General features: G+C 35.2%; 1 protein-coding gene across 3 annotated transcripts in view; it reads right to left on the reverse strand.

Annotated features, from left to right (window-relative positions):
• The window catches only part of PDGFD (platelet derived growth factor D), a 265,121-nt gene that overhangs the window by 169,940 nt on the left and 82,130 nt on the right, over positions 1-13,051 (reverse strand). The window lies entirely within an intron of this gene.

A 13,051-nucleotide genomic window follows, 5' to 3' on the forward strand; every position in this document is an offset into this window, starting at 1 on the left:
TGTCATATATACAAATTGTCACATACTGACAAGATATAAAGTTGAAAGTATGTTTACTGTTGAAACATAAAGCAGCAGCATCATCAGGGAATAGTAAAAACGGAGGGAAATCACCAACTTTTGTGGAGGAATGCCATACCTCCCTCATCTTCCAGAGCTTTTGATATATGCTGACAGGAATTATAAGCCATGATTTGTTAAAATCACCAAAAATTGTTATTCTGGGGCTCTATAACAAAGACATAAAAATAAATTTTAAAAATACTGAAAAATCACTCAGTTGGAATGTTTTGTCATATATATCTGTAGAGTTTAGAAATGATCAGATATTTCAACGGATAAAGAAGTGCTAACAATGTATTTCTTTCAGGGGTTTACCCTGGTCTGGCTTCATTACTGTAAAATCTGAAAAGTGGGAACTCAGTAAAATCTCCAAGTGAGATGACACAACACTGTTATAAAAGCTTTCAGACAAGTAATGAGAAATATCCTTTTATACCATAGGGAATAAATTCCTTGACCTAACACCCAGAGGTAAGACTATATAAAGAAAGCATAACCTATTATAATTTATATAATTTAATACCTGTTATAATTTTAAGAATTTATAAAGGAACGTTGAGGCTATTTCAAGAATATTCTTAAACATGTCTTAGATGGTAGTGATATAAAATCCCCTGGTGTCACTGTTTAAAACTCTTGGCCCTATTGGTATCACTGATTGATCCCAGCTGGCACTGGCATAGTTCATACGATCAAATCACACTCAGCCTTTGAAAATTAGCTTCAATATTATTTTCTCTTGAAGACTTTAACCAAAAGTACTTATACAACCAAATTCTAGGAGAATTTGCTTTGTACATCTCCAAATACTTGCTCTTCCACCCTAAGTCATATATTTCAATTCTTCTAATAGTTATTGTGGACCAAATATGGTCCAAGCACTGTGTTAGGTGCTGGTGGCGAAAGCTGACTGTTATATGAAGATGACCAGTCTCATCTCAACACTTTGTCATTCTTTTAGTTTTTCCCCCACAATATTTGCCGAATATATAAATGTATTGGGACTAAAATAAAATGTGTATATTAGTGGCATGTCAGTTCCCATGATTGTATACACAGCTTCAAACATCTGTCTAGAGACTAAAGCAGTTATTTCTGTATGTGGACACTCTTGGGAGTGTGACAAATATTTTTTGAGGCAGGATCCAACAAGACCTTGAGGTATTTCCCAATTATAGTTTGAAACTCATTTCTTTTCAAACAGTAGATAACTGCTAAATCTTTATTAATGTATTGAAAAATTATTCTGACAGCATTAAACAGTTAAAATATACTGAACAATTTTATAAGATGGAAGTCAGCAATTTTTCTTGTTTCCTGTATATTAAGAAAGGAAAGTTACTTCAAATTTGAAAATCTTTCTATTAGAATTCAATCAAATGAAACACACACATAATTTCTCACACATATGTACCTTTCTATCCAAAGTATCAGCAAACATATCATAAAGAATCTCTTGATCTTCCATTAGTAAGATAACAAGACTGGAAGAAAACAAGGAGGTCAGCCAAGTGCGTCATTTCCCTTCTCAAGCCAGGATAATTCCGAAAAATATTAGATTCAGGCAGAAAAAGATAAATTTTAAGATATTTGGGAAGATAAATGGCATCTGCTCATGCCCACGGTCTAATGAGAACTAAATGAATTTCTAGTCTTGAATTTCCTGCAGACTACTTTCTTTGATCAACTAAAAGATTCTGAGTACATAGAGCAGTTATGCTCATCTAGTATTTGTAGCAATGGCAGATAAGAAAAATGTATTAAACCTGAGTTAATTAAAACACTTTGGCTTTATTTCTTTGGTTGTTCCATGGCAATAATGCTAATAAGACTGCAGGGAAGAAAGAATTATATACGTGAAATCGCAGCGAAAATTTCAGTTAAGTGAAAAGGAATAGAGTGTTATCACACACTTAAAATGTTAACACATTAAAGAGTACATTTCTTTCCCATGTAATTGTTTTTAACATATGGGATCAGAAAGTAGCTGTTTTGGCTATATCACCTTTCTATTCAGTAATAATAATGGCAACTCTGTGCTTCCTTAGGTTATCTTGTTGAACCATACCCACACCTTATATGGTGGAAATCGATGTCTCCATTACAGAGTTTAAGTACAGCATCAGGATTTGAACCCAAATCTGTCTGGCTCCAAAGTTCTCATAAAAAACCACCAAATTCCTTTGTTTCTTGAATACTTACTGCAGGCAGCAGGCACATACATGACCCCAAATGAGGGAATGTATTTCCATTCAAGTTACAATCAAACATTAAGAATTATTCTCTTCTTTTGCTGTGACTCTCTCTTCATGAAGCTTTTGTAATTTGTGATTAAAAGAGATGTCTCAAGATTTCATTGTGTTCAGCCAATTTAATATTGTTGTACACAATGAAATTTTGAGGCATCTCTTTTAATCACAAATATAAACTATATAATTGCTACATAATCAGAAAGAGCTATCACAGCAATTATATAGTTTCTTCATTTCATATGGTATTAAATTGGGATTGACCAATAGTGACTAATTCATTAAAGATGTTAACGAGCAATGAGAAAGTATCTATTTATATCTGTGAATCTATTACTTTATAACATATTTGGATGTAATTTTAAAATTGAAAGAATAGCGAAAAGAATTTATGAATACTCTTCATCAAGATTTTGACATTTTATGACATTTATTTTTATTCTTCTCTTTCCCTTTCTCACATATGCCTCTGTGTGTGTGTCTGCGTGTGTATTTTTTTCTGAATTATTTCAGTGTAAGTTGCAGACATGATATCCCCTTACCCCTAAATATTTCAGTGTCCATTTTCTAAAAGCAAGCAATTCTTTTGCATACCATGGATGTAATCATTAAAATCAGGAAATTGATTATTGATACAATACTGTTACCTAATCTACAGATGTTACAATGTTACAAACCTTATTCCATCTCTAAGTTGTCCCAATAATGTCTATAAGAGCAAACAAAAATCCATGATCAAGCATTGTATTCACGAGATGCAATGTCATTTCTCTTTAGGCTCTGATTAAAAATCTGAAAGGGTTTCTGAGTCTTTCTCTTTCACGACACGGACACCTTTGTACAGGTCAATTATTTTCTAGAATAATCATCAATTTGGGTTTGTCTGATGTTTCTTCATAATTAGATTCAGTATGTACACTTTTGGCAGGAATACCACAGAAGTACTGTTGTGTGCTTTTTAACACATTATTTTCAGCAGTCACATATTGTCGATTAGACTCATAAATGGCAAGGTTATTTTGATTATTTGGTTAAGGTGGTATCTTCCATATTTTTCCACTAAAATTATTTGACCTTTGGTAATTCATAAATATCTTGTTAAAAGATATTGTGAGACCATGTGAGTATATACTTCTTAAACTTTCACACATTTCTTTTAGCATCCATGAATGTTTCTTGTCTGAATCAATTATTAATGTGATGGCTAAAAAATGGTGCTGGCTGGGCGCGGTGGTTCATGCCTATAATCCCAGCACTTTGGGAGGCCCAGGCCGGCGGATCACGAGGTCAGGAGATCAAGACCATACTGGCTAACATGGTGAAACCCCATCTCTACTAAAAATACAAAAAATTAGCCTGGCGTGTTGGCCGGCGCCTGCAGTCCCAGCTACTCAGGAGGCTGAGGCAGGAGAATGGCGTGAACCCGGGAGGCGGAGCTTCCAGTGAGCCTAGATCGTGCCACTGCACTCCAGCCTGGATGACAGAGTGAGACTCCATCTCAAAAGAAAAAAAAAATTATGCTTTTATAATTCCATCATTCCGTCTACATTTATCAGATGGCTTTCTCCTGAAACAAGACCTTTCCCAGTATGGGCTCATGGATTCTAACTTTATCCTCCAGTATCGCAATTGTTGATATTCTCCCAGATTTGGCCAGTGGAAGCCCCTACATGTTGGACTTCATGTTATTTTGACATGTCCCCATCATTCTTTGAAGACATCCTTGCAATATGGAACACATAATTTCTCTTAATCTTTTAGCACACAAAATAATCTTGGACTTTCCTTGCCCCAGCCCTGGAATCAGCAATTTCTCCAAGAAGCTTTTTGGTCATTTTATCAGAGAATGGTATTTAGAAGCCACAACCTGGGTACTAAGTGTGTTAATTCCTATTACAGTGTCATGTTCAGAGAACAGAGGTAGGAAACAGATTGTATCTAGCTATCTATATTTCAACGCATTAGTTCATGCTGATACATCAAATACAAATCCAACAGCACAGGGTTCATTCTAACATTTTTCTTTCTATATTTGTAACTACGTCTTCCAAAACTGAGAAACCCACCTCCTGTTATCCTCAAAAAATAGAGATATATTCACTCAATCACATAAAGAATAGAAAACAGTTTCAGAATTGCTGACCCAAGCCTCTAAAATAATACAGGAGTTCAATATGTGTTTAAAGTTCTTTTTGTCATTAGACTAAGGGGAAATATGTTCAAAATTATTTGAGCTAGTTCCTTCTTTTCCCTCTGGTGAAATCATGCTATTCATTTGTAAAATAATATGACAGATACTCTTTTGCACCTTCATTATTTTTAGCTAACAATATATTCTGAAAATCACTCCCCATCAGTTCATAGGCTTTTTCCTTATTCTTTTCTTTTACAGGTGAACAGAACTCTATGGACATCTCATAGTTTATTCAACCACTCTTTCATATATGGACATATTAGATCTTGCCAATGTTATAGAATTACAAACAATGTTGAAATGAATACCTTGTGCATATACATTTTCATTACTGTTGGAGTTGCATGTTCAGAATAAATTTCTGACAAATAGACTGTAGTATAAAAAGGTAAATGCACATGTATATAGGTCAGATATTACAAAATTCCCCTCTATAAGTTGTACCAATCAATATTTCTACCAGCAATGCATGAGAATGCCTGTTCCCTCACTGCCTCACTAAGGGAGTGTGATGTAAGCAATATACATATTATTTTAAAATCCCAGCATAATATGAGATCTACCCACTTACATAAATTTTAAGTCGATAGTACTACTAACTATAAGCACAATATTGTGCTTCAGATTTTTAATAACATTTTTATCTTGCATAACTAAAACATTACACCAATATGTAAAAATGGTATGTCATAATAACTTTAACTTAAATTTTTCTTTTCATGAGTTAAGTTGAATATGTTTACTTATGTTTAATAAGTAAATGTCAATATTGTAAATATATGAGTATATGTATTTATATGTATGTACATATATTTGTGTGTGTGCATGTGTGTATATATATATAATATGGGTATATTTATATGTGAGTGCATATATATGTGTGTGTGTGTGTTATATATATAAATTGTTTATGCTTGTTGGCCATATTTTTCTCAGGCTTTTAAAAATCTTTTCTCTTTCAATTTTTAAACATTGTTCATATATAAGTAAAAGTATCTCTTTGTCTATTATAAATATTGTAAATATTTTTTCCTAGTTGTTTTTTGTCAGTGGTCTTTTTGACTTTATTTAAATTGCTTTTTGACATGCAGGCATTAAAATATTTTTACATTTAGGCAATAAAATTTTTCAGTTTTTCCATTTATTAAATCTGATTTTGAGTTGTAGTTATGAAACCTTTCCATACACATTCAGATTAATAAGGAATTCACCTATTTTTTTATCTAGTATTATATAGCTTAATTTATTTTTTACTTTGTCCAGTGGTTTCAACTTCATTTATTAAAAAGATTCATCTTTAGTGATTTGAGATGCAACCTTTATCATATATTCCACGTGTACTGAGTCTATTTCTAGACTTCTTATTCTATTCCACTAGTCTATTTATATATTCATATAATATATTTTATCATCTGGCAGGGTTAGTCCTCTTTTGTATACTATTCTATCTAGGTTTTTGGGTTTTGTTCTTTATTCTTGCATGCTTATTTTTCCATAGGAAGTGCACTACCACATGTTTAGTTTCACTATGTTTAGTATTAATTTTGGAGATTCTTTACATTTATAAAATACAAAAATTGATGAATTAATTTAGTGTGAACTGACATCTGACTTTGAATATCCTATCTCAAAACAAGGTATGTCTTTTCATTTATTTAAAACTACTCTTCTGTGTTTCAGTAGTGTATCACATTTTCCACAAATAAATTTTGCACATTCTTTGTTGAATTTTTTCCCGTAGATTTTATTTTTCTGCTATTACAAATGGAGTGTTTCTGTTATTATACTGTCTAGGTATTGTGTATAATAAGATATTATTTTATGGTAATTTTATACTCCCCTTTTTAAATTAAATTCATGTATTATTTGAGTTAGTTTTATCATTGCTTTTGTAAGGTTTTTCAGGTATACAATCATATCATCTACAGATAGAAATAGTTTTACTTCCTTTCAATTTCTTATACTTCCAAATCAAATTACATTACAGGAAACCTCTAGTACAATGTTGAAAGTTAATATATATAATAGGCAGTTTTGACTTGTCTCTGGTATTAATGAAAATATTTCTAGTATTTCCCCATTAAGTAAAATTCTGGTTTTGCTAATGTAGTGTACATATATTTTATAATATGGAGTTTCCACTAATTTCTATTTTGAGATTTGTTTTCCTGAAATGGGTGTTAAATTTGTCAGAAGCTTTTTCAGAATCTCTGGAGGTTAGACATACACATTTGCTCTTTCATAAATGTGTGGGTTTGGATGACATAATGTATATAAATGTCTAATACTGAAACATCTTTGAAATTCACTTGATATTTTGTCCACAAGCTGGATAATACATGAAAATCTAAAAGTATATTAATTCCTTATCTTTTTCTATAAAGTTCCAACCTTCTTCTCAAATCAAGGAAAAAATATGTATAGAAAAATCACAATATTGGCTTTTACAAACATTTGTACATTCTACATCTAAAATCATGTTCGGAGAAGCATAACTAGATGATATAATGTGATTATCTTATAATCCAGGATTACTTTTATCCTCCAAAATTAGCATAAAAAGTGATTCAACTGTGTAAGTTGCAGATGAAGATAGTTCGTGCTACCAATTTTCTAGACTTATCCTGAGTATTGCAGCTTAAACAAACAATGCAAGTGCCTGTAAATAGTAAGTGGCTGTAATAATTGCAATTTAAAACCACTACATAAATAAATAGGATTTCAATTAAGTTTTGTACAGATGGTCAAACTGAAGAAAACCAGCAGAGAGTCTTCATGGTATTATTTGTTATTCTATTTAAAGGTTAAAACAAGAACCTCTCCTTTAAGGCAAGCATATTTGGAATTTTCTAGGACAGAAATGCCAATTTCTTGACTAATTTGTAACTCAATTTCTCATGAGAAGAAGTAAGACACCGGATATTGTAAGGCTGTAAGAAAAAACAACTTCCGGTGTGTAAATAAAGTTTGTCCTCATACATTTTCCTGAGAAATTTTACAATAATTGGTGCCATTCCTTAATGACTCTACTGAAGGTTTTGTATTACTCCATCAGCGATTACAAAGCACACCTCTAAACTAGGTGTTACTTTAGACATAAATGCTCATACACTTTTGGCTGAAATCATTCTAATCATGATGTACTGTTACCTGCAGATGTGAATCAAAACATCATTGACTACACTGGCGAGTTTGCAGTTACGTTGCTGAGGACTGCATATTTTTCTGTTTTGCTCATCACCAGAATGTGAGGAAAGCTCTTTGCAAATGAGTTATTTTTAACTGACATATTCACAAGGTAAATTAGAACTAGTACTTGGTAAAAACTGTGTGGCAGATTGCACTCATGACTGTAATTTTTAAAACCTCTCTGTAACCACACTTTCTTTTAGTACACCTATTTTCTGGCGACTTTTGCTTTGCCAGTGGAGCAATGGCAAACTTGACACAGCAGAGGCATGAAAAAACGCTTGCCCATTTCTACTTCCTCTTTTATCACCATGACAATAAGCCCGGGGATAGTCTGCTTAGACGATAAGATGAGGAATGCAGGATGAGTAGATCCTAGACCAACCAATCCCAGGCAACCCATCCAGTGGCCACAGACACCTGCCTGAGCCAGCTGAGAACAGTAAAGCCAGCCCAGATTAGTAGAAGCCCCCAGCTGGCCCATGAACTTGCAAAAACAGTACATTGTTGCTGTTTTAAGCCTTTACACTTTGAGGCGGTTTGTTTTGCAGTAGTATTGTGGCAATAGACAAGTGATACAAGTGCCTAGAATTTTCTTTAAGTTGGAACATCTTAAATGTTTCTGGGTGCCAAGATATCTAAAATGCTGTGCTATTTCCAACAGAGGTTTTTAAAATTGGAACTAGAAAATGTGATTTTCAAATTTAAATGAATGAATAGGAACCAAAAACATCTGTGAAGAAAAGCAGGCATCAAGGCTCATTGGGAAGCAGTGTGGTACTGGCTCAGGCACATATAACCAACGAAAGCAGAGTGGAAAAGTATAATGCAGTGTATTCACAGCAGCCAATATGAATACACTGCAACCAGCAACTCTATGGGTGAATCTTAGCAAAATCACACTCAGTGGAAAAGTAAGTCCAGAGAGATTATCCACAGTGTGATACCTATTTTATATACACAGTTCGCAATAAAATTCTATAAAAAGGAAAGGAAAGCAATTGTGAGCATGAGAATTCAGGTGCTGATTGCCTGGGAGGGAGCAAGTAGGTAGATGGAGAAATTACGTGGTGAAACGAAGGTCACCACAAAACTAGATTTTGTTTTGTGTGATAGGTTTATAAATTATTTAATTAGATAAATAACTAAATAATTTAAAATAAACAACTAAGCAAAAGCAGTTCCATACATAGACTAAAAGAAAGTAAAATAATGCTTTGCTAAGTAAGAAAGCTGAGAAATGTGTTACAATATGCAACATATACTGACTGCCATCAAACTTTCTCCTAATGATCCAGGGTCATTATTTTGTAATGCCATAACATGAAAACGCAGCTTGAAAATAGGCTAAGATACAAATGTTCACTGGTCACAGGTGGGGACTATAATTTGCTCTGTTAAAAGAGTCCATATATATTAGCTATTTTTTTCTCACACACAAATAATTAAATGAAGCATGTTAGTGATGAATTTGCAAACCTCACTGCTTTAATGAACCATTAGCTGTATTTGGCTGTATAAGCAGAAGCCTTTGGCAAAATACAGGAAGTGTATTTGAATTTGCCTTTTGAACTTCTCAGTGTTTTATTTTTCTTAAATCTGTGTGAGGTAAACACAGATTTTTTTTTTCTTAAAATGTGTGAGGTACACATTTTCTCTTTCATCTCAGTTGTTAGCTAATAGAGACTGTACTTTTGTGATGGCATAATTTTGCTAGCTTTTAAATTTTTTAAGTTTATTTTAGAGTTGGGGTCGTGATTTGTCACCCGGACTGGAGTGCAGTGGCATGATCATGGCTCCCTGCAACCTTGAACTCCTGGGCTCAAGCAATCCTCCTACCTCAACCCCAAGTAGCTAGGACTACATGTGTGACCCACCATGCCCAGCTAATTTTTATACCTTAATAACCTTGGGAGATACCTCCTAGTTATCTACAACCTGTCTCTCTCACCAGTGCTGCCATTACCCCTGGTATGTGTTTCTCCCATGCTCACTGCCAGGTACTGTGACTGTCTCTCTCCTTTCCTAGACAAGCTCCAGAATGATTTCCCCATGCCTTATCTGTCTTTATATAAGTAGCAATGAACACCTGGATTATTGCAAAGGCCTCTTAATGGAACTTCCTCTTCATAGCTCTGCACTCTATGTATCTGATATGATTAGGCTTTGTGTCTCCACCCAAATCTCATCTTGAATTGTAATCTCCATGATCTCTGTAATCCCTACATGTCAAGGAAGAGACCAGGTGGAGGTAACAGAATCATGGGGGTGGTTCCCCCCATGTTATTCTCATAATAGTGAGTGAGTTTTCAAGAGATCTGACAGATTTATAAGGGGCTCTTTCCCTTTTGCTCAGCACTTCTCCTTCCTGCTGCCTTGTGTAGAAGGTGCCTTTTTTCCCCTTCACATTCCACCATGATTATAAGTTTCCTGAAGCCTCCTCAGCCTTGCTGAACTGTTAGTCAATTAAACCTCTTTCCTTTATAAATTACCCAGTCTTGGGCAGTTCTTTATAGCAGTATGGAAATGAACTAATGCAGCATCTACCATTAAAACTGTCCCCAGGGTTGTTTATTATTAGCAGTATTATTATTATCTAATGTGACCATATCACTCTTTAGTTTATGCACCTTCAAATGTCTTTCATTAGAGGACAGAGTCGTGTTTCTACAGCTTGTTGCAGGGGCAGGTCTCAGGGTTTGCAAGTTTCATATGAGAATTTTTGAATTCTGTAATTTCAGTTCTAATTTATCTTTTAACAAACAATATAAACTTATTGTGACTTATCTAACTCAGCTTTCTGAACCTTGAATCATACCTGAATCTCCCAGGAAGCTTTGAAAAAAAATATCAATCCAAGGAGGCTAACATCCAGTAACTGTGACACATGTGTTCTGAAAGGCTAGCTAAAACATGTTAAGGGATTTGGACTACAATTGACCCTTGAACAACGTAGGTTTGAAGTGCACCAGTCCACTTACACATAGATTTTCTCTTTCTCTGCCACCCTTAAGACAGCAAGATCAAGCCCTTCTCTTTCTTCTCTCTCCTTCTCCTTCCTCAGCATATTCAACGTGAGGATGAGGAGGATGAAGACCTTTATTATAATCCACTTCTACTTAATAATAGTAAATACATTTTCTCTTCATTATGGTTTTCTTAATAACATTTTCTCTTCTCTAGCTGACTTTACAGTAAAAATACAATATATAATACATATAACATACAGTATATGTGTTAATTGACTGCTTATAATATCAGTAAGGATTCCAGTCCATAGGAGGCTATTAGTAGTTAAGTTTTGGGAGAGTCAAACGTTATACATCGATTTCTGAGTGCACGGGGATTTGGTTCCCCTAATCCACACACTGTTCAGTGTCACCTGCATTCTCTATACAGTAGATTGCTGGAGAAAAATTTGACAAGGGTAGATCTCCATGTGAAAAAGCACTCACAACAGCTCTGTAGATGACATGACTGGTGACAAGCCTGGAGACAGGGAGGTCAAGAAGGTACTAAGGTCAACCAGGGCAGAGATGAAGAAGGAAGGATATAAGGCAGCAGTGTAAGTAGAAATAGAGAGAAAATTCTGGAAGAGAAAGATGTTTAGGAGTTAAGGAAATAGAGTTAGAAGGACATTGGCTTGGGCAACTGGTGGTGTCATCTCTCCTCAAAAAGAACGGCAGGATAAGTGGTCCAGGACAGGGAGAGGTAAATGGGGATTTGTGAAGTACATGAAAGAAAATGAGTTCAATGCTCAGTGCAAGTTTTTGACATGGCTGCAGAATATCCACGTACAGAAGCCCAAAAGAGAATTAGCATTAAACATGTACAGAGGAAGAAAACTTTACTTCAGGTGTGCAAAGTTGTGCAAAATATTGTAGCTTTTTTACTTCTCTGTAACTGATCTAGATTTCCTCATGATCCTCCATCCCAAAGAATAGCACAGAAAAAAAACCATCTTGTAAATTAAACATATTTTAGTGTTTTGGGTGAGAATGTCATTTTGTTCTAAACAATCTATTATAGGTAAATATTCAATCAATTCAAACTTCAGATTCTCCAACAATAGTTTTGTGTTATTTTTTTCACCCTTTCCCTTCTCTTTCAAAAAATCATCTGAATGGGAAAATGTACAGGCCTCAGCAGGTGGGCTAGGGCGTGATCCATGCTGCCCTATGGTCTCTGCAGGCATGTCCCAAGTCCGCTCTTATCTCAGCGCACTGGGCACAGGAAATATGCTGGTTATGCCACTGGTCCTCAGTGGCCTTTGATGTAGGTTTGCATCTGCCATTGTGCACCTCGGACCTTGCCCTTGTCTCTCAAATGCCTCACTCTCGGTGTCCTCTATTGACCACAGGTCTGCACTCATCAGCCAGTCCATAAAACACTTCTTTGTATCCATGGCTGTTGGGTGAGTTAGGGGTTGTGTAATGGGAAACTTCTCCATTAAATGCATGTCACATGTGCACCATATAACAGCAGCATTAACTCAGGCTGGTTATATGGACATCTTCCATGAGTGCTTCCCTACTGTTTTTGAGGCATGCTGGACAGGGTCTCTATATATACCCCATCAACACTATGTCTAAGGAAACCAGCCACTAGCTACCATCTTCTCAGATTTCTCCTTTTCTACTGCAGGCTACGTCTTATCTGACAGTTTCCCCTACTTCTTCTTTCTTACTGACTCCCTTACCCTACCACTCTCTCCTTCTTTCCTTGATTCAGGCTTTCTTTTAATGACACATTATATCTCATAGGGGGTCACCCATATTTGCCTTCTTCCCAAGGTGGTATTTTCCCTTCTCTCTCCCTGGGGCTATATTGCATAGGAGGTACAGGATGAAAGGCAAACTTATCCATAAAGGGAGATATCTTGGGAGGTATTTCAAAATTTGTAAATATCCTTATCATACTTGAAATAACTAGAAAGTATTTTATTCCTTATTTTACAAAAGAATAAAGTGAGGCTCAACATAATTAAGGGACTCCTTACTCTTGCTGAGCTATTGCTCAGAAATGAAACCAAGTATAGCAGACTTCAAAGATGATTTATATGATTTATTTCCACTACCTGTGGAAATAAGGTAGTGGAAATAAATCTAAATGCTGTGTTTGGTGGGCCACTGAGGTAGGACATGGCTGGCTATATTGCTTTAGCTTCACGACTAAGCCACGCACAGCAGGAAATGGCACACCTTCAGGAGGATTTCATTACAGCACTCACCACTGTCCTCACGTGCCCAGTCATTGCCCACACACGGTAAAGATGGCTCTACGTCTTTGTGGCCTCAGCATTTTAGTGAATATTTGTTCTCTCTTTGGTCTATTACTTGCTACTTTGAAAGTGTCT

The sequence above is a fragment of the Hylobates moloch genome, unplaced genomic scaffold (genome assembly GCF_009828535.3).
Source record: "Hylobates moloch isolate HMO894 unplaced genomic scaffold, HMol_V3 SCAFFOLD_11, whole genome shotgun sequence".
In the NCBI taxonomy this organism is placed as follows: domain Eukaryota; kingdom Metazoa; phylum Chordata; class Mammalia; order Primates; family Hylobatidae; genus Hylobates; species Hylobates moloch.